We start from the raw sequence: 22,970 nt of genomic DNA, 5'->3' as shown, positions 1-22,970 counted from the left end.
TATATACCAGCGGATGCGTTTCGATCCTGCGACCAGGATCGTCTTCAGAGCAGTAACAAAGCATAATGGCAACTGTCACTCCATAATAACCAGACTCAAGATAGTGAGACCCTGTTAGAGATATGGTTAATTCCAGGGCCTCGAGAGTCGCGGAGAAAGATGTTGACGAGTTAACTATGGAGGGTAGCCATGATCTACTTAGTATATAGCCGTCACCTTTGAAATTATTTGGGCGTTTAGCAATTTCTATCGCCTCATGAATGATTCTAGGGTTAAAATGTTTCTCTTTACAAATGACAGAAGTTGCATAAAAAATTATTTGATTGTCATTACGTATGGCATGTTCTGCCACAGCACACTTCTCTGGCTGGCAAAGACGTAAGTGCCTGCAATGTTTTTTAACCCTTGTTGCTACCTTCCTACATGTTTGGCCAACATAAACCGATCCACAGGAGCAAGGAATCATATATATATTCCAGCGCAGTTTAAGCCAATAGGATCTTTGATAGATTGCAAACAATTGCCTATGATGATATTAAGCTTAAAAATTGTCTTGATATTGTGCTTTCACCAGGCGAGTTGGTCGTGCGGTTAGAGGCGCGCAGCTGTGAGCTTGCATCCAGGAGACAGTGGGTTCGAATCCCACTGTAGGCAGCCCTGAAGATGTTTTTCCGTTGTTTCCCATTTTCACACGAGGCACCTACTGGGGCTGTACCTTAATTAAGGCCACTGTCACTTCCAACTCCAAGGCCTTTTCTATTGCATCGTCGCCATAAGACCTATATATGTCGGTGCGACATAATGCCACTAGCAAAAAAAAAATAAATAAATTGTGCTTTCTGAGAATATTGCCAATCCTATCCGTGACAGCTTTTACGTATGGCAATGCCAGACTGAAAGGACGAGAATCACATGACACTCTGTCTTTTGGAATATATATATGATTTCTTGCTCCTGTGGATTGGTTTATGTTGGCGAAATATGTAGGAAGGTAGCAACAAGGGTTAAAGAACATCGCAGGCACTTACGTCTTTGCCAGCCAGAGAAGTGTGCTGTGACAGAACATGGTATACATAATGACCATCAAATAATTTTTGATGCAACGTCTGTCATTCGTAAAGAGAAACATTTTATTCCTAGAATCATTCGTGAGGTGATAGAAATTTTTAAACGCCCAAATAATTTCAACAAAAGTGACGGCTCTATAATGAGTAGATCATGGCTACCCTCCATAGTTAATTCGTCAACATCTTTCTCCGTGACTCCGGAGGCCCTGGAATGAACTATGTTTCTAACAGGGTTTATCTTGAGTCTGGTTACTATGGAGTGACAGTTGCCATTATGCTTTGTTACTGCTCTGAAGATGATCCTAGTAGCAGGATTGAAACGTGTCGGCTGGTATTTAATATTACATGACCTGATATCCCGAAATAATTATCATAATGTTAGAATCTTGTATGTTATGTAAGAATTGGGGCTGGCCAAATTAATTTAAATCACGGTTTGAACCAATTGTTTTTTAAAACCTTTTTTGTCTTTTTTATTTCTACTATATTTTTCAAGGTTATAAATTTCATTATTGGTTCCGTATTGAATTAAGATTACATATAATTTACAAAGTTGATTCCACCTACTCAATACTGTACGTTAATTGCAATGTCTATAAATACATTACAATATGTTATCAAGGGACTAGTTTCGACCCTATGTGGGTCATCATCCGCCTAACTAAGATACACTTATGGATTTGTCGAAGTCCTAAAACAAAATTACATTGTGGAAGTAAAAAAGTTAAGAGTGAACTGTGTATTCGATGTGATAATGTACAAATAAAATGGAGTGATGAAATGTTATAGGTAAGATAACGTTGTACTGATCAATGACAAATAAAATTTTCAGGTTTTACATCAATTGCAATTAGACTGTAAGAATAGTATCACACGATTTTTTACAATGATGATTAAAATATGCCCTTGTTTAATGAGTGCTCTAAAATTGCACATTGAAAGTGTAAAATGCTGGTTGAAAAGTCCAAATACTTCTATTGAGTTCTATATTTCAATTGCATTTTCAGACAGAGAAATGAATATTGAATATTGGTGCAGAGGGTGTCTGTCTTGCTTACGGTCCAGTATTTCTGATACAGAAATGAAATATAGATAAAACCATACGACATTCTTATAATGTAATGGATTCTTGCTGTGGTATGAGGAAAATTCCCAATCCAAGTTGGAACCAATAGAACTTTGCGTGCAATGTGAAGGACCTGACCGGTAGAGTGCAATTAGAGTATACTAGGTAAAAATTTATTCATTTTGCTTAATCTCGATGTGGGTAATCGTGCTTACTCAGACTCCATTGCATTTTCTCTTTGGGAATAGTGTAATGGCACAATACTATTACTAATTTCACTGAAAAATTATTCCTACTCAACATTACTGTCTAAAAGTGGTTATTTATCAGTAATTTGCAGTAATTTACTGGCAGCCATATTGTTTACAGGTGAGATAGCTCTAGCAGAGTTGCCAACTATTATGGATTGTCCGTAATGATTACGGATTTCACTTCGTGATTACGGCATTACGGTTGAAGGATAAATTATTACGGAAAAGTGACATTGTCATGATAAATATTAATTTCTGTGAAAAGGAAAGAAGTAAAATATGTTCGATCCCTTAGAGCATTGCTGGTCAACCCTCCTCATTTCAGTGTTTGTAAGTTGGCAACTAAACATATTTGGCAGTTATTTGATCATCACTTCCTTTTGTTTCCTGCGAGGGTTTTGAAATCATGGGCAGCTACATAGATACTATACGCAAACTTTTTCTTGAGCCCGATTTTTACGAGGTGAGGAGTAAGGAGGGAGCGCTGCCGGTTACGGTTATACTGCCAACTGGATGGAAATGAAATCTGAATTGAATCGATAATATGATCGATCAATATGAATTTTCTAAACATTTATTATCTTACGTCAACAACTGTGTCACACATACATTATTTAACATTACATAACATTTCTGGATGCGAATCTTGTTACTAGCATGAATGATATAGTTTGGCTTTGCTGTGTAAACAACAGTACTAGTTCGTAAAGGGTACGCCAGATGTCGCACAGCGATGAATAAGCGATTCATAGTTTGTGTTTCAAAGGTTGCCAATATGGATGTCGAAGATAACCGAGGTCTACCGATTCAGCACTAGGGAGCTCAGGGCTCAAGAAAAGGTTCGCGTATAGTATATGCTACTCTCTCAGCTAGAATGACTCAAGTAGGCTCTACTCCTTGCTTCTCGCTACTCCTTGCTCTGCTGTTCTCCAGTGCGCGCATTGTGTTCGTAGAACGAGTGGTATATTTAGTGCATTTCAATTCTAATTATCCTAGTCGTTGATTCGATAAGAAGTGATTGGTTTTATAAAATGAAGCAGAGCCATTATCAAATTGCATCTTTTAAGAAGACAGCAGTCTTACAGAAATATCGAGGCATTTACACAAAGGAATGGCCATGCCTACTTGCTTCACGTGTTAGCGAAAACCACGTGTTCTGCAGTGTGTGTTCGTGTAATTTCTCTGGTTCACGGTGGATGAGATGATTGCAGAAGACACATAGTATCCAAGAAACATCACACATACGGTGAATCAAAATTACGAAACCAGTCTGTTTCATCGTTCTTTGTAAAAAGTAATGAAACTGCGGTGACAAATGCAGAATTGCTGTTCACATCAGTTTTTTTTTTTTGAGCATAATATTCCATTATCACTTTCAGACCACGCTGGAAATTTATTTACAGCAATGTTCTCAGAGTCTAAAATATCTCAGAAATATGGTTGTGCAAGAACTAAAACCTCTGCTTTGGTTCAATACACGGCATCTGAAGCAAAAAAGGAAATAAGTGAACTTTTGCAAATAACGCCTTTTTCTTTGGCTACTGATGGCAGTATGGATTCAAATGCAGTTAAACTTTATCCTATAGTTCTCTTATTTATTGCTCAGAGAGGCCAAATATCAACTCTTCTATTGTCATTGTTGTACCGACAATACAGGTGAGGGAATTTTCTCTGTTATTAATAGTGAATTGTCTTCTTTAGCCATTCCATGGGAAAATTGCATTTCTTTTTCATCTGACAGTGCATGCACAATGATAGGGGCAAATAAAGGTGTTGTCAAATATGTGAAGGACGGGCATTCTTGTGTTTATGTCCCATGTTGTTCATGTCATCTAAAACACATCTGTGCACAAAAAGCAGCAGCCCAATTACCAGTCAATGTAGAGAACTTTTTGGTTCAGTTATATTACTATCTTGATAAGAGTTCTAAAAGGCAAAATACGTTGAAAGTTTATCAGGATGTTTGTGGCACAGAGGGTCACAAAATTTTGAAATTTGTTAGTACCCATTGGCTCTCACTTCTTCAGTCTATTGATAGAGTTCTTGAGCAGTGGGAAGCTTTGACACTCATGTTTTGTAGTGAGACCCACCATAAAAATGACACCACCAAGCAATTTGAAACTGTAAAATCTTTCGTACAAGACCTATTCACAAAACTGTTTTGCTACTTTCTTCAGAGTACACTTCCTGTTTTTAACTCAGTGAATATATTTCTGCAACAAGATGCTTCAGCCATACATCTTCTTAGGAGGAAACTGACTGGTCTTTTAACTGACCTATTGGTCAGATTTGTTCAGCCATGTTTTATTCAGTCAGAATCTACCTCCCTTTTGAGTGTTGAATTCAAGAGGAGGAAATACCAGAAAGCCAATGAGGATGTGATAATTGGAGCAAAAGCTAGGGCATACTTGAAAGATAAGGACTGTGATGAAGAGATGTTTTATAATTCTGTCAGTGTTTTATATGGCAGCTTGCAGTTAAATTATCAGGAAATTTCCCCTTGATGATTAATTTCATCATGCCGAAGTTGTAGACGTCTCTCTCAGAATGAAGGTTTACTATTCATCTCTTGAATATTTTGTTGGAAGATTCCAAACTTTGGTCAAGGAAAGTGAACATGACAAACTTTCCCTGAATATATTGTACATGGACCTAACATTGAAGTGAATTGGGGCAACATTGCAGAGCTTAAAAATGAAAGTGGACAAATTAAGTATAAAATCTTAAGTAATGTTGTATTTGCAGTACTAAGTGTACCTCATACGAACTTTCCCACTGGAAGAGTTTTCAGTATTGTTAGGAAAAATTAGACAGAATTCAGGCCTACATTAAGTACATCCACACTGGAATCACTTATGGTTCTGAAGACGAAAATGTCATCTCAGGGAGAAGTATGTTTCAAGAAAACCTTCACTGAAAAGCAGCTGCTGGGTGTGAAACAAGCTACAAAGAATTTGTTATTGCAGAACTAACAGATAATGAGCAAATTTGATTGTGTAATTTGATATACTTCAGAATAGATTGCTGTAGGAAAGGGTAAACGGGGTGCTTTGGATTTGACTTGTAAACATTTTGACGGCGGGGGAGTTAAAATGGGATTACTGATATCCCATTTCAAAGGTTGGCACCTCTGCTCTAGAGATAGCTCACTTAAAACTAATATTACCAATCACACTATCAGTACATACTGTATTGGCAAAGAGCATATAACACTGGAAAGGAAGAGTCTCTTACACAAATCACAAATGCAACTCACTCTACCATTTCTTGAGGAAAAGTTGAATTATGTACTAAAATGAGACGGCAAAACCTTTCCGTGGTCCAGCATTTAGTCCCCTAAGACGAAGCCCGGAACGGTTCCGTGGCTTGGGCACAATGAATTAAATCTTCCTATGTCGTGTTTGATCTCATCGTTGATCTGCAGGAGAAGACAGCAGGTTTTGGCATGTTGATTTATTGGTTGTGTTGGGTTAGCTGATTTTACACAATTTAGAATTTCGTCGAAGTATTCGGCAAGTACCTAACAGTTTTCTTTGTTGTTGGTTACGTTTCATCTTTCCTTTGAAAGCAGAGGGCGGGAACTTGTACCCTTGTATCTTCTTTTTAAAACTCCTATAATATTCTCGGGACTCGCTTTGCTGGAAGTCTTGGTCAGTCTTGTTTATCTTTCACTTTTTGTAATTGTTTTTTTACTCTGCATTATCTTCTCAGTTTGTTCCGGTTGAGGTTTTTTTTTCTAGTAGCTTTACGTCGCACCGACACACATAGGACTTATGGTGACGGTGGGATAGGAAATGCCTTGGAGTTGGAAGGAAGCAGCTGTGGCCTTAATTAAGGTACGGCCCCAGCATTTGCCTGGTGTGAAAATGGGAAACCACGGAAAACCATCTTCAGGGCTGCCAACAGTGGGATTCGAACCCACTGTCTCCCGGATGCACGCTCACAGCCGCACGCCTCTAACTGCATGGCCAACTCGCCCAGTCCAGTTGAGTTTCGTAGAGGTTCCAGTCTTCCTCTCTTTTGGATGTGTAATACATTTTCCAGGTATATAGACAATTCATCAAGGTTTGTGTGCAACTTTCATTCCACCGGGCATGTTTTTTCCTCTAATTAACCTCTGCTACATCTTTTGCAGCTTGAACCATCTGCCTTTTTGTACTATTAAGTCCAAATCCACTGGCTGTTAGAGTTCTTTGAATTCGTTCTCTTTTTCTCTGAGTTTCTTCGTGTCAAAATGGTTTAGGTCAGGACAATTCTTTTTCTTGTTTAAAGAGATGGGTCTGTACTTAACTCATCATCATCATTTTCATTTCCCCTTGTCTGGCTCCTGTCAGGTCGGGGTGTTGATGGCAATTCTCCACCGCTGCCTTTCCTTCCACAACTCCTCTTGAGTAATTGTGTTCCAGTCCAGTCTTCTTTTCCTTATATTGTTCTTGACAGAGTCCATCAATCTTACTCTGGGCCGCCCTTTTGCTCTCTTTCCTTCTATTGTAGCCTGCAACGTTTGTTTTGGTATCCTTCCCTTCTCCATCCTCATAACATGTCCAAACCGTCTGAATTTATTCTTCTCCATCCTACAACTCAGTTGTTCTACCCGTATATCTTTTATGACTTCAACATTCGTTACTCTGTCTCTCCTTGTCTTCCCTACCATACACCTCAGGAACTTCATCTAACTGGCCTGAATTTTACAGTCATTTCTTGCTGTAAAAGTCCAAGTCTCTGATGCATACATTAAAATAGGGGTATAGTAGATCTTGTACATCATCTTTTTGTATTTCATAGGAACTCTCCTGTTCCACACAAGGTTCCTTACATTCTTGTAGAACGTATTTCCCACCTGTGCACGTCTGCTGATCTCCGTATCCAACCTTGCATCTTGCATTATTTCACTTCCCAAATATTTGAAGTATTCAACAACCTCAAGGTGTCCCCGATACTAGAGATTCGTTTTCTTTCCCTTTCTCCTCTTGTCATCACCACTGTTTTGCTCTTCTCTACGCTGATTTTCATACCATATTACTCAGTATTGTCATTTAAAGCGTCTAGTTGGATTTGCGCTTCTGTATTGTTGACTTTCCAGATCACTATGCCATCAGCAATCAACTTTATCCACTGCTGGCAGCCCTGATGAGGGTTTTCAGTGGTTTCTCATTTTCATACCAGACAAATGCTGGGACTGTACCTTAATTAAGGCCCCGCCGCTTCCTTCCCTCTCCTAGGCCTTTCCTATACCTTCGTCGCCATAAGACTTATCTGTGTCGGTGCGACATGAAGCAAATAGTAAGAAATAGTAACAATAAAAACCAAACCAATATCTTCATATCCCCTGCATATATTGTCTTTGTTTCCTTTACAATGTCATCTATGACTATTATAAAAATAAGTGGAGATTATACACTTCCATGTCTTAGTCAAGTTTGGTTTCAGAATCAATCTGTTCTCCCTTCTGGAGTCTGGACACAACTGAAACAATTGCTATCCATTGCTTGATGCCGGGTTGAGTGGCTCAGACACTTGAGGTGCTGGCCTACTGACCCCAACATGGCAGGTGTGATCCTGGCTCAGTCCGGTGGTATTCGAAGTTGCTCAAATACGTCGACCTCGTGTTGATAGATTTACTAGCACGTATAAGAACTGGTGCGGGACAAACTTTTGGTACCTTGGCGCCTCCAAAAACCGTAATAATAGTTAGTGGGACTTAAATAACATTAATGTTAGTTCCCTTGACTGCTCTCCACATCTTTTTCTTTCCAGGGTTTTCTGTACCATTTTTCTATTAACACTATCGTATACCTTCTCTAGATCAAGGAAAACCATCACCCGATCTTTTCCATATTTCCACTGTTTTTCCATCAGCAATCTCATGGTAAATACAGTAGAACCTCGATTATTCGTTCCCGGAAACTACGTTCTCCCGTATTATTCGGTCAAATTACGTGGTCCCGTGAGCATTCTAATTAAATCACGTTGTAAAAAACCCGCATTATCCGTTCCTCGGGGAAACGATTTCCCGGATCCACCGTCCAGAAATTTGTCACATCAATGCTAAATCCTCAATTACGCGTTTTTCTTGAAATTGTATCTTACGAAATGACGGCTACAGCATACTTAACGGATCTTGATGTTGGCGTCCTGTCATTGCGGTAATTTGAGGAAGTAACGGTACTGTACTGGAAAAGCGATCGGCGGTGAACTTGCATAAGGGATCATCTTAGCATCGCATTCGGGTGGTATTGTTTAGAGAATCCTTGGAAATCATAAAGCAGAGAATGCCCACAACAATTGGAAGGAGACAGAGCGCATTTCGGCAGCTCTATTTGAAGATGGAAAGAGTTTCGTCAAATATTCGTTTATTTTATTATGTTTATTTTTTTACTTTTTTCGAGTGTATCCCCGAACATGTTTTCGGCATTTCCCTCAGGGCACTGTATGGTTGCTGGGCTTTCAGGCAGGAATTGAAACTGCTCCTTAAGTAACACAAATTTAGCATTTTAATATTATCATATACGATTAGTATGTTATCTAGACCAGAATAGATGTTGCACCTTACATACATAAAGCCATGGGAGGTTTTGGGACTACCTATTACTGTTTTCGTCCCAATATAAGACTGGGAATTACACTTTGTGTTAAAATGTTATAAAAACCGGCGCACGTTACATTTAAAAACTTTGTATCATTTCGCACTCGTAGGCTACAGACTTTTACAGCGAGCACGCTTTCCAGCTGAGCTCAAAGTCTCGAATAATCGTGATTTCGGAAGTGTTAATGATATTTTTTCTCTTTCCAGTTTGATTGTAATTAGTCGTCATCATCATCATCATCATTTCCCTTTATCCAGCTGTAGCCGGGTAGGGACAAATATGGTTCCTCTCCACTTTATTCGGTCTTTTCACTACTCCTCCTCCAACACTGTGTCCCAGTCCAGGTTTCTTTCTGTAATGCTGCGTTGGATGGTATCTTTCCATCTCAATCGTGGTCGTCCACGGCCTCTCCTTCCTTGGATTTGCATTTCCATCACCTTTTTTGGCATTCTTTTGTCGCTCATTCGCTTTATGTGCCCAAAGCATCTTAGTCGGCTCTTCTCTATTCTATCATTCAATTTTTCCACTCAAATTTCTTCCTGGATTTTCTCATTCCTTATTTTGTCTCTTTTACTCTTCTGTATCATACTCCTCAAGAACTTCATTTCGGCTGCCTGTATTCAACTCTCATCCTTCTTTGTCATTGTCCAAGTTTCTGCTCCGTAAGTTGTTATGGGTACGTAATACATCTTGTACATAGTATCCTTTGCTTCTGTTGGCACATCTTTGTCCCATAACATGTTTCTTACTCTATGATAGAAACAACTCCAGCTTGAATCCTTTTACTAATCTCAGCATCCAGTCGAGCATTCTCCATTAATTCACTCCCCAGGTATTTAAACGTTTCCACTACTTCCAGGGGCTTGTCTGCAAGTCTAATCTGATCTTTCCCTTCTTTCTCCCCTCTAGTCATAATAAGAGTTTTACTCTTTTCTACACTTATTTTCAATCCACATTCTTCGATCTTCCCTTTCACCACATTCAACTGTTCTTGAACCTTCCTGTCGTCTTCTCCCCAAATCACAATATCATCTGCAAATAACATCATGTTCATTTCTCTTCCTCCATATGCTGCTTTTGCTGTTCTCATGATGTCATCCATTACTATTGTAAACAGGATTGGTGATAGAACACTTCCCTGTCTCAGCCCACTAGTTATTTTGAACCAGCTTGTCCTGCCAACTTGTGTTTGCACGCAACTATAACATTCGTTATACAATGCCATGATCATTTTTATTAATCCCTGTCCAATTCCCTTTTGCACCAGACTGTCCCAAACTTTCGTCCTGGGGACACTGTCATATGCCTTTTCAATGTCAATGAATGTCATCACCATTGTAATTAGTGACGGGCAGAATTGAATATAATGCATTCGTGAACTTGAGGATCGATACCGGTACTTACATATCGAAACCATATTCTTGAGTTGAACATAACCTTTAAAAGTCGATGTAGGCCTAATTTATGCGATACAAGATTTCCATAAACTGACTAGGAACAGTATACTGGTGACCAATTTACAATGGAAGATAAAAAAATAAAAGGATTCTGCCATCATGTTGGGTGCCTTTGTATCTAATGTGCTTCATTTTATTAGATTAGAGAATTAAAAACTACTTGTGGCCGATTGTGGTTTGGCTTGGCTTTACGGCTACCTATTAGATTTTTCAAAGAGGTTGGCTGATCAAAGTTGCTGAACTGAAAGAAGTTTTCAAAGGAATTCGACGAAGTTTTCAGAGGAAACTGACGAAGTTTCCCCGGTAAAACTGAATATAACGTTTCGAGATTTTAAAGTCGCGTACTGGTAATTAATGTTTGAAGCCAGCCCCGCTCTCTCACTTGCCTGGATATGGGTGTTGGTTCCAGGTTCGCTCATTCTATGATTACTTTTAATTGAAGAGCTATTTAATGGTGAGACGGTGACCCCGGTCTAGAGAGTCAGGAATAACGGCCGAGAGGATTTGTCACACTGACCATGCGTCAGCTCGTAAACAGCAGGTCTTTGGACCGAGCGCAGTCGCTTGGTTAGGTGGAAGGCCCATTGGAGTTGTAGTTTGGTTTGGTTTGGTTTGGTTTAGGGGCACCGAGCTCGATAGCTGCAGTCGCTTAAGTGGGGCCGGTATCCAGTAATCGGGAGATAGTGGGTTCGAATCCCACTGTCGGCAGCACTGAAGATGGTTTTCCGTGGTTTCCCATTTTCACACCAGGCAAATGCTGGGGCTGTACCTTCATTAACGCCATGGCCGCTTCCTTACCATCCATAGGCTTCTCCTATCCCATCGTCGCCATAAGACATATCTGGGTCGGTGCGACGTAAAGCAAATAGCATGTCATATATGGTTTAGGGACATTCGTAAGATTTGAGTATACACATTTCATTTTTGTAATGTTTAGCCAAATTGTTGATGGTTCATTCGTTGCCGCATTTTCTGTTTTCCCGTGTTGTACTTTTTTTTCCGTGGTCCCTCCAAAAACAGAGAATCGAGGTTCCACTGTATGGGGTCTGTCATTGACCGTATCCTGTCAAAATCCATACTGCTCTTCTTCTAAATTTCTTTGTACTCTTCCTCTCATCCTCCTCTCGACTATTCTCTCAAATATTTTGGCTACTTGTGACAATAGTATGCCGGCTGTAATGTGTAGGGGTAGCGTGCCTGTCTCTTACCCGGAGGTCCAAGGTTCAATTCCCGGCCAGCTTGGGGATTTTAACCTGAATCTGAGGGCTGGTTTGAGGTTCACTCGGCCTATGTGATTGCAGTTGAGGAGCTATATGACGGTAAGATAGTGGCCCCGGTCTAGAAAACCTAGAATAATGACCGAGAGGATTCATCATGCTGACCACAAGACCCCACATAATCTACTAGCCTTCGTGCTGAGCAGCGGTCTCTTGGTAGGACGTGGTCCTTTGGGGCTGTTGACCGTGGGGTTTGGTGACAACATAGTAATTCCTCGGTAATTGTTATGTACCTTCCCGTCACCTTTTACACTGGTATTATTACACATTTACACCAATCATCAGGTACTTGCTTTTTCCTCCATATACACCTTAGCAGCCTTAATGACCAATGAAGACCAGTAGGTCCTGCAGCCTTTATTATTTTCTCGCATATTTCATCCCTCCCTGCTGCTTTTATTGTTTTAATTTAACAGCCATTTTCACCCCTGCCATTGAAATATCACTCTGCTTCTGGATCCTCCTCATTTACCACTACACTTTCTTCTGCATCATTTCTCACTTTCAGAAGTTTATCGAAATAATCCTTCCACCTATTTTCTGTATCAGGGCTGGACAAAATCCAGGCGCCTGGTCACCATGGCGAAGAGAAGAAATGTGTAGACGCTTGACATTTTCAAATTGTAGGCCTGACTTCTAAATTCCAGTCTGAGGAAAAGCGATATATTTTTACAGTACCAATATAAATGGTCCGTTATTGGACATTATAAATTTTCCAGCTAACTCATTCCTGGTTGCCAGCGTTTCGCCCTCGTGTGCCAGGCTGGGCTCATCAGTTGGTACCTAGCACACCTACCAAGACGCTGGCTAGTGCATACCGTGGAGGCCACTGCGTAAGCTAATTGTAGCCACCGGCAGTGCCAATGCACTATGAGACACTTTGTCCCATTATCAAAAATTGATGCCTGCTTGGCCATCAGATGATATAGATGTTGATTCCCGTAGGGAATCTGAAATATTTGTTCCGAATGAGTAAATTTATAATACCAATATAAATGGTCCGCTATTGGACATTATAAATTTTCCAGCTAACTCATTCCTGGTTGCCAGCGTTTCGCCCTCGTGTGCCAGGCTGGGCTCATCAGATGGTACCTAGCACACCTACCAAGACGCTGGCTAGTGCATACCGTGGAGGCCACTGCGTAAGCTAATTGTAGCCACCGGCAGTGCCAATGCACTATGAGACACTTTGTCCCATTATCAAAAATTGATGCCTGCTTGGCCATCAGATGATATAGATGTTGATTCCCGTAGGGAATCTGAAATATTTGTTCCGAATGAGTAAATTTATAATACCAATATAAATGGTCCGCTATTGGACATTATAAATTTTCCAGCTAACTCATTCCTGGTTGCCAGCGTTTCGCCCTCGTGTGCCAGGCTGGGCTCATCAGATGGTACCTAGCACACCTACCAAGACGCTGACTAGTGCATACCGTGGAGGCCACTGCGTAAGCTAATTGTAGCCACCGGCAGTGCCAATGCACTATGAGACACTTTGTCCCATTATCAAAAATTGATGCCTGCTTGGCCATCAGATGATAAAGATGTTGATTCCCATAGGGAATCTGAAATATTTGTTCCGAATGAGTAAATTTATAATACCAATATAAATGGTCCGTTATTGGACATTATAAATTTTCCAGCTAACTCATTCCTGGTTGCCAGCGTTTCGCCTTCGTGTGCCAGGCCGGGTCTCATTGTGCATTGGCACTGCCGGTGGCTACAATTAGCTTACGCAGTGGCCTCCACGGTATGCACTAGCCAGCGTCTTGGTAGGTGTGCTAGGTACCAACTGATGAGCCCAGCCTGGCACACGAGGGCGAAACGCTGGCAACCAGGAATGAGTTAGCTGGAAAATTTATGTCCAATAACGGACCATTTATATTGGTATTATAAATTTATTCATTCGGAACAAATATTTCAGATTCCCTATGGTAATCAACATCTATATCATATTTTTACAGAGCGAGTTAGCCATGTGTTTAGGGGCGTACATCTGTGAGCTTGCATTCGGGAGATCATGGGTTTGAACCCCATTGTCAGCAGTCCTGAATATCGTTTTCCGTGGTTTCCCATTTTCACATCAGGCAAATGTTGGGTCTTTAACTTAATTTAGGCCACGGTCACTTCCCACTTCTAGGCATTTCCTATCTCGTCGCCATAAAACGTGTCTGTATTGGTGTGACGTAAAGCAACTTGTAATTCATGTAATAAACAGTGTTATCAGAATTTATTTCCACTCTGAAAACGGAAAACAGCAACGAAAAAAAAAAAAAAAATGTTGGAATTTTTTATAACTGGACAGTGAAACTTCTCCCTAAGGTTTCTTTTAATGTTGTTGGTATCGCATATCTGCCAACCCTTCCGATTTACCCGGAAACTTTTTGTTTTAACTCTTCTTCCGATTTTCTGATTTATTTTTAATTCTTCCTATTTTTGACCAATATAACCTCCAGTACGGTCAATACTCTTCCCCTATGATAAAGGATAAATTCTTGTGTTTGTGTAATTATCCCAGCCTCATTTTTGAGCGTATTTATTTGATGGTTTATTTCGCGAGTGGATCGTCCGTTGCCTTCGTTTACGGTACCGTGTTTTCTGCTCGCTACAGCAGCATGTAGAGTGGCTCAAAAAAAGTATTGGTCTGCCCATAGCTGTGGTGTGAATACAAATACAAATAATGGTGTATATAATGGAATTACACGTATGTAGATATGTAGGAGAGTCAAGTACATTGGTAGGTTGAATATGGAGCCAAGGAGATTCATGCTGTTTTCAGATGGACCCATAATACAACGGCATGTGTCATTACACGCCAAACAAGTATTGGTCTGGTAAACAATTTCATTGTGACATCGTGCTGTCTGCTGCAACTCGGGCTCATTGTGTCTGTGCTGACACATTGGAAGGTAATATTCAGCACTGTTTCCATGCTCATCTAGCAATGAGAAGAAGAATGAAAGAAACAACCGAGGAAAAAAGGACGGTTGTAGTGCTACTATTTCAAAAAGGTCTTTCAAGGGTATAAGTGAAATTACTGGAAGAGATGTTACAGCTGTTAAAAATATTGTGTATAGATACAAAAGAAGAAAGACAATAGAAAATAGTCCAAGAATTGGCTGTCTCTCAAAGTTATTAGTACAAGACAAACAGCAAATTGTGCGTAAAGTGTCCCAAAATCCTCAACTAAGTGCGCTGAAGATAGCAGCTGCGTTACAACAAGAAGTAGGAGTGCAAGTGCCATCTGAAATCATCCGAAATGTGCTACGCGAAAGAGGATATGCGGGCAGAACAGCCCGTAGAAAGCTGTATATCAGTAAGGCTGTCGGGAAGAAGAGACTTGCGTACGCTTAAGAGCACAGAAATGACAGCTATGAGGATTGGAAGACAGTCGCTTTTATCGTTGAGAGTAAATTTACCTTCTTCAGGTCAGACAGACTAGTGACTGTGTGGAGGAAGACTCATTCTGAACTTGAAGAGAAGAACCTGCAGCTACTGCGAAACATAGAGGTAGTTCCCTGCTGGTCTGGGGTTGCATGAGTGCGAATGGTGAAGGTGAATTAGCCTTTATTGAAGGGACTGTGGATTACAAAGCATACATTAACATCCTCAAGACACATCTTCCATCAAGTGTACAAAAAATAGGTCTCTCAGCAAAGTATACGTGTACGCAAGATAACGAACCCAAACACACAACCCTGAACATGAAGCTATGGCTGTTATATAATACACCGCGTTGGATGGAGACTCCACCACAATCTCCCGACATCAACCCCATCAAGAATATGTGGCACTATTTCGAGAAAAAACATGATAAAACATGCAATAACAAACAAAGCTGACCTGAAAGATGCCTTACTCACCGAATGGAATAACATACCAAAGGAAACTACTGAAACCTTGGTACGATCGGTGCCAAATAGGTTAGCTGAGAGTATAAAAAGGAAAGGACTTACCAAGTACTGAAACGTTCACGAAGGATCAAAAAACTGTATTATGTTTCAGACCAATAATTTTTTGGTGGCAGGTGAAAATGATTGTTTTAAGTTATGGTTTTTTACTTGTATGGACATGGAAGAATGATGTTTTTCTTACAATGTACATGTTACCTAAGATCATAAATAATCAAGGATTCTAGTATGTCAGTTTTTATCATTCCCTTCGATTACTCGTCCTCACATGTAGCATATCTCGGCAGACCAGTAATTTTTTGAGCCACTGTATGCGTTACGGCTGGGGATTTGGGACGGCAGTCGTCCTGCAAGCAAGAGAGGCTAGCGCGCTCTAGTGACTCAGTTAATTCGGACGAAAGAATGAGTTTCTTATTGTGTGGTTCGCGCATATTAACATAGTTTCTGTGTGTAATTTCGTTGGAGTTGTAGGTCACGTGTTTTTCTAGCGGTTCTGTGCGTTTCCCCGTGTCAGTCATATGTTAATAATGTATAAGACATACCGATCTGTTTTGTATGTGGTAGTTGAGCGTATTTCAGTTCTTATTTGTTCATTCTTGCTTCATAATTTTAATGAGTTGAATGTATTTCAGAGAGTTGTGTCGGTGACAGTTTCTGGTATTTTCTCTTCACGTTATGGCCAGAAAAACATAAACGTTATCTCAAAGTGTTCAGTGATACCTATAAAATTAAATTTCCGTTCATTTTACAGTAAATCAAAGTAAAGTATTATGAGTTTTGTTGTGTGTGTCGGTTTGATATAGAGTGGAACCTCGATATCTCAAATTACCTCGGGAGATAAATTTTATTTAGAGTTATCGAAATTTCGAGATATAGAGAATTCTGTTTTTGAGCATGTATAGCATATAATTCAATCATATGTATCTACGGTCTTTTACTGAATACATTATTTTGAACAGTACTTAAAAATATACAAAGAAACTCTATTTTACGGTGTCACTTTAATTATAACACTTATAGTAACTTTTTAGAAGACATGGTACAGTACATACAGCAGTGAAACAGGAAACATAGTTCCGTTAACACCTTTGGAAAAAAACATCCGTTAGTCTCTTTTGTTTGTTACGGTTAACCTTTCCTCCCTCCATGTTGAAACGTCTCGTCAATAACACGCAGCCGAATTTCGTAAATGGAGCTTGTCATCCGCGACTTCTGGGCTTGCTTTCGTACGTGACCAGTAATTGACACCTGAGAAACAGTGAGGCTGTGCCAATTTTCCGATCACTAGAAGTTCGTTTATCGGTTCCCGTCATATTAGTTCCCAGCTTCACTGTAACTCTTTCTTTACTTGTTAACTGTTCCTCACAAACCACAAATGCCGTATTGCACCGTTAATGTTGCACGAAATTCGAGTTACAGATTATTTTTCGCTTCAAGCGAGAACATTGTTTGCTTCGAGGAATTGAGAAATTCATGTAACCGAATTTCGAGTAATAGAGAAATAAATACACGTGAAGAATAGGACAGACGGCCGGAAAATGTAAGTTACTTTGAGATACTGAAAATTCGATTAATAGAGGTTCGAGATATCGAGGTTCGACTGTATTATTATTCGTATGTATGTGTCATAAAGCGAGTGATTAGGTACATTTTTTGTAACCATTTTTGTGTTTTTTTTTTTTTTTTTAAGTTTAAATTTTAAATTTAATGGTCAATTCACATTGTAACTGTAGATATGTATGCCTTTTATCCTGTCCTTTTTTCACTTAGACCGTGGTGCAATATATGTGATGAAATCCAAGAATTAAAAATGCTTCCTATTTTTGATTTTGAAAAGTTGGCAGTTATGGTATCGTTTCTCTAGCATATATAAATACCGAGTTTATAAGGTTGAAAATCGGTTATAAGCACCGGTTGCACGTAAACACAGACACAAATCGATACGAGCGTTCGATATACTGAATCTCGTGATAGCCTGCAACCATCACATAAGCAAGTTAAACCTTCCCTTTTCACTGGTCTCGGCTCCAGATTTTCTTTGTTATGCTCTTTGTGTACTGCACTACTATGTAATGAGCAATGTTTGAGGTTTAACACATTTTAGCTTATTAAAAAGTAATGCCTAGAGTAGTGTTATTTAAGAGTGATTATAATGAAGTGAGAGATCGAATGGGTTTATAGAGGTAAGCAAATTAGTTTTATTTTTTTATCTGGGCTTTAAGAAATTTTACTGGCTCCTAGAATTGTTTCTGATTTGTTGAGCCCTGCTTTATGTCTTTCTGGTCTGTTATTACTTTTCCACTCTCTTCTTTCACTTGTTTTATGTGCATCATTTTCTTCTCTCTTATATTTTTATCAGTCCATACAATATCCTTTTTCCGCCATTTACATCCTTTTCCAGCTCTTGCGTGAATCTCTCCTAAAAAAAAATCCCTCATTTACCACTTTTTTACACTTGTAATTTCCTGATGTTTAATCTTTCTTCCTCCTTCCCTCTCTCTATTGTGTTCTTGCCGTGCTTTCTTCTTTTGTTTAACAACCTTGTTCACCTTTTCATTCCACGAGAGTGTTTCCTTTTCTTTCACTCTCACGCCTTGCAGAGTGCTCAGGTGGATGAGCTTTCCTTCATACCCCAACTTGGCAGGTTCGAACCTGGCTCAGTCTGGTGGTATTTGAGGGTGCTCAGATACGTCAGCCTTGTGTCAGTAATTTTACTGTCATGAGAAAGAACTCCTGCGGGACAAACGTTCGGCACCTCAGCTTCTCCGAAAACCGTTGAAAAATGTAATTATTGGGGTGTAAGCCAATATTATTATTATTATTATTATTATTATTATTATTATTATTATTATTATTATTATTATTATTATTATTATTTTAATCTTTTCTGCACAGGTTACAAACATGATTTTAAATTTGGTCCATTCTTCTTCTACACTTTCTATTTCTGATATAGGGTTCTTCTGGGTTCCTTTATCTTAATTTCCAAACTCTTATTTTATTTTGTCTTTGAAAAATAACCATTTTCATCCATGTATTCCTTGGTTCATGTCCTGCAGAATGCAACTCAACAGTATCCTAGAGGAATTCCTTACAACTTTATTCTCTTTAATCTTCTATGCCATGAATTAATTTGAAATTACTCAAATTGAACTAGGTAACTACAAAACTCTATATGCATTTATTTTACACAAGATGATCAACACAAGAACCCTCTAGTTACACAATGGGTGGGGGGTTGTGACGTTTGATTCCAGGCTATACACACTTCACAAGATGAGACACACTCACGTTCTTATTTAAGAGCATGTAAAATTACACTTACAAAATGGGGTACTTGCTTCCGTTGTACATCACTACTGGCCGGTTTCTGGAATGACGGTTATCTGTAGATGCATAGTTATCAGTGACTTAACATGGTGATACGTTTAAAGTGAGTTTCCGAAACAACAGTTATCGGCTTCTTCAGTGTTATATCCGCAACTACAGCATTAGCTGCAGTTACCTCTATGTTAGAACGGATTCCAACAAATACCGCTATGAGGCGCCACTCCATACCGTTTTGTACAAGGTCTTATATTAGTTTCGTAAACATTAGAAAGTGATAATGAACTGGTTGTAATATATTTTCAGTCATTCATTGTAGTTTTAATGTGCTTGGGTGTGCTGGACTCGACAATATTTTGGTTAGTACGTTTGCTTCCATATTATCACTGGCTTTAGTCCCTGATTCCACTTGTATATGGTGTCATCTGTCTCAGCTGTTTACGTTATCCCTTTCAGACCTGAAAGAAAACTGGCGGTATGAATTTTTGTTTGTACTTAAAAAAACTGACTAAAATGCTCTTAAATACATATATTTTTAGTTTATTCTACAAAATAAAAATTAACATCTGGAAAAAAAAAAAAAAAAAGCACCTGCACAATTGTGCGTGTCAGGACTTAATTCATTACTTACAAAAAAGAAAAATTACTTCAATGCATGTGAATATACATATGTACATGATCAAATGTTCTATTTTACAGTGGGGAATAATTTAAAACAATTAAATCTTCATTCAAACACAAGTAAACGTTACATTTTCTACATTGAGGAAGAGTTTTGCTTTTACTTTCCTTTTGGCAGAAAGAAATCTGGAGGTGTCAAAACGTCAAAAACTTACTAAAATGCTTTCAAATACATGTTTTTACAGTTTATTTTACAAAATAAGAACTATCGGCTGAAAAACAGAACCCACACAATTGTGCGTGTCAGGACTTCATTCACTACGTGCAAAAAATAAAAAATTAAAAAATTCAACTCAGTAGCTGTGAATATGCGCATGTACATGATCAAATGTTCTATTTTACAGTGTGGAACAATTTTAAACAATTAAAATCTTATACATTACATTTCTCATGTAGAGTACGAGTTTTGCTTTCACATTCCTTATTGTGACAGCACCCAGCACTCCTGCATGCATTGCCTGTAAGGAAACCTAGCCCGCACATGTGTGCGTATCACCATTCAAAACCTCATGGTATTACGTACTATGTTGTAAGTTCACAGTTTACGTTTGCTACACAATTTACACACTTCATTGATTATATTCTGATATTCAGTAAAGCTTCTAGATTAATATGAATGCAATAAATAAATACTTTAGGCATTACTGCTTCCTGCCATATTGCTAATGAACTATCTTTTTAAACTCTTCTTCCTGCCCCCTGATGGTCAAGTACTAAATAAAAACAGCTGAAGTACATGCTACGTGTCCCTCACAAGCACTGCAGTCCAGGCTAGCGCCAAGAAAACGTCAAATAAGCTCAGACATAAAATACGAATCCGCACAATTATGCGTACACGGTCTGAAAGGGTTATAATCTCCTCGGAGCACGACGCCTCTACTGTAGATACATGTTCCAATATGGGAAATGAACTGTTCTTGCTGCAACTGTTGCAGATTTTTCTTTTTTACACTGATCACGCAGCATGCATTGACAAAAATACTCTCGTAACTGCTGACGTGAAGTCCACTTGAGAATTTCAATCGAACGTAGTGAGCTAACCCTGACTCAGGGTGTGAAGTGTGTTGAAACAAGTTTGCTGAAACAGATAAGACGGTAACATAAACAACAGCTCCCTGCAAGATTTGTAATTAAAGAAGTTCGGGTGTTTTATGTTTATGGAATTCTATGAGACCTCACGTCACCGGTTAAGGGATATAATAGCATTTAAAAAAGCAATGAAAAATCAACATCTATTATTCAGCAGGTTTATATTAAATCCATACCAGTACCTAAGATAATTATTATTTAGTACAAATGTAAATATTAATGGTAAATACTCCATAATTTCTGATTATGTTCACTTACTGTTGGTGGGATCATGATTCAAAGCCTGACAAAAGAGATCTTAACATGATAGCTAAACTGAAAGATCAATTAGAGCCTGATGAAAATCCGTTTGACTCTAGTTCTATTTTATTTGACGATTCATTTCCCGTATTGGAATATATCTCACCATCAGTGCAGAACTTCAGTGCCGGAATGATAGGTTCCAAAGTGTGCGGCACGTGTTCATATATGTGATTATTTTCGTTTATGTTTGTGTTCTGGATCAGTGAAAAGTGGTCTGTTTGGTAATTGCGGCGTTTTTAAAAATAATTTTACTGATGACAACGATTAAGGTGAAATGTAAGACGATGTCTGGATACTGTGAATAAGAAAGAAGGGGTAATAATATATACCTAATTTTTGCATCATTAGATCATACATTTTTTCATATCATGAGAGATGCTGAATGAGATTGATTGAGATGACTGTACATATTTGCCAACCATTTTTCATAGTAGAAAACTTCAGCTAGTAAAAGTAACTAGATATTACCAAAATAACCTTATAAAACATCTGCGTCGAGACATGTATTGGATGACGAGAGATACTAGACGATAATTGTACTGTTTATTACTAGGGCTTATAAATCTGGATTTAAGTTTCCGGAAACTCATCGAAGTTAAGAGCACAAAGTTACAAGCGCTTTTTGGTAACTCACACGGAATGTGGTGTACAGGTGAACCTCAATTCTCAGTTTTTGGAGGGACCACGGAAAGAAACGTACAACACAGGAAAACGGAAAATCCAGGAACAAATGAACTATGAACAATTTGGCTAAACATCACAAAAAAGAAATATGTATGCTTATAATCTTACAAACACCCCTAAACCAAACCAAACTACAGCCCCAATGGGCCTTCCACCTACCAAGCGACCGCTGCTCGGTCAGAAGGCCTGCAGATTACGAGGTGACGCATGGTCCGTGTGACGAATCCTCTCAACCGTTATTTCTGGCTCTCTAGACCGAGGTCGCATCTCACCATAAAAAAGCACCTCGATTAAACATAATCGTAGAATCATATCAAGGTAAAAATGCCTGACCTGGCTGGGAATCGAACCCGGGCCCTCCGGGTGAGGGGCAGGCAAGTTTGACCGCGGGGACGGCTTCAAACATCAATTTCCGGTACGCAATTTAAAAATCTCGAAACTTTACATTCATTCTTACCGGGGAAACTTCATCAGTTTCCTCTGAAAACTTCTTTCAGTTCAGCTACTTTGATCACTCAAACTGTTCGAGAAACCTAATAACACCCAGCCAAACAATTGATCCCAAATAGTTTTTAAATCTCTAATCTAATAAAATAAAGCACACTGGATACAAAAGTGCCCAATACGGTTGGGCACCATGTCCCTGTTTCGGCACACTGTGCCGGTGCACAGTTATGTTCTGCTGTTCCAGAACGCTGACTGTCAGTTGTTCCAAAACTTTCTCAAGCAAGGCAGACACTGACTCGCTGTCCCGTCAGAAGCGCCACTATGCACTGCCCTTTGCCTACTAGCTGAACTGTGCAGTGGGCGCACGGGACACGGGACTGTAACTGCGCCGTAGAGAGAACTTAGAGAGGCAACATTACATGCTCCGCGCCAGCGGTAATGTGCCTGTACCGAACGTGCTGTGTGGTGTGTGCTGTGTGCCTGTGTGTAGTTATGGCCATGTCCAGCATAAAGCTGCACGGAGTGTGAACGAACAGTCGGAACACTGAAATTCGCTCCCAATCATGTTTAAAGGCTGCTTTTAGGTTAAGATTTTTCCGGTCGTTATGAAATACACATAACATGGTTACAATGGCAGTGCAGGTGTTTAAAAGTAACTAATTCAAGAATATTTTCACCAGTTGAATGTATTGGCTTGTATTGAGAGTGATTAGGGCCGGGATAAAACTTCATGGCACGTGAGAAAGCTGTGGGAACTCTGAATGAAATACTCACCCAAAAAATTGTGTCTAAATTTTCTTTTTCAGGATAAGAATGTTTT

The 22,970-nt window shown here is 39.3% G+C and overlaps 1 protein-coding gene across 4 annotated transcripts in view; it reads left to right on the top strand.

Annotated features, from left to right (window-relative positions):
* Positions 1 to 22,970, top strand: part of LOC136880908 (S-phase kinase-associated protein 2) — a 222,731-nt gene that overhangs the window by 37,756 nt on the left and 162,005 nt on the right. The gene's annotated exons all lie outside the window — the stretch shown is intronic.

Source organism: Anabrus simplex, chromosome 1 (assembly GCF_040414725.1).
Source record: "Anabrus simplex isolate iqAnaSimp1 chromosome 1, ASM4041472v1, whole genome shotgun sequence".
NCBI lineage: Eukaryota > Metazoa > Arthropoda > Insecta > Orthoptera > Tettigoniidae > Anabrus > Anabrus simplex.
The sequence above is the reverse complement of the archived record's forward strand: the minus strand, read 5'-3'. Positions and strand labels throughout refer to the sequence as shown.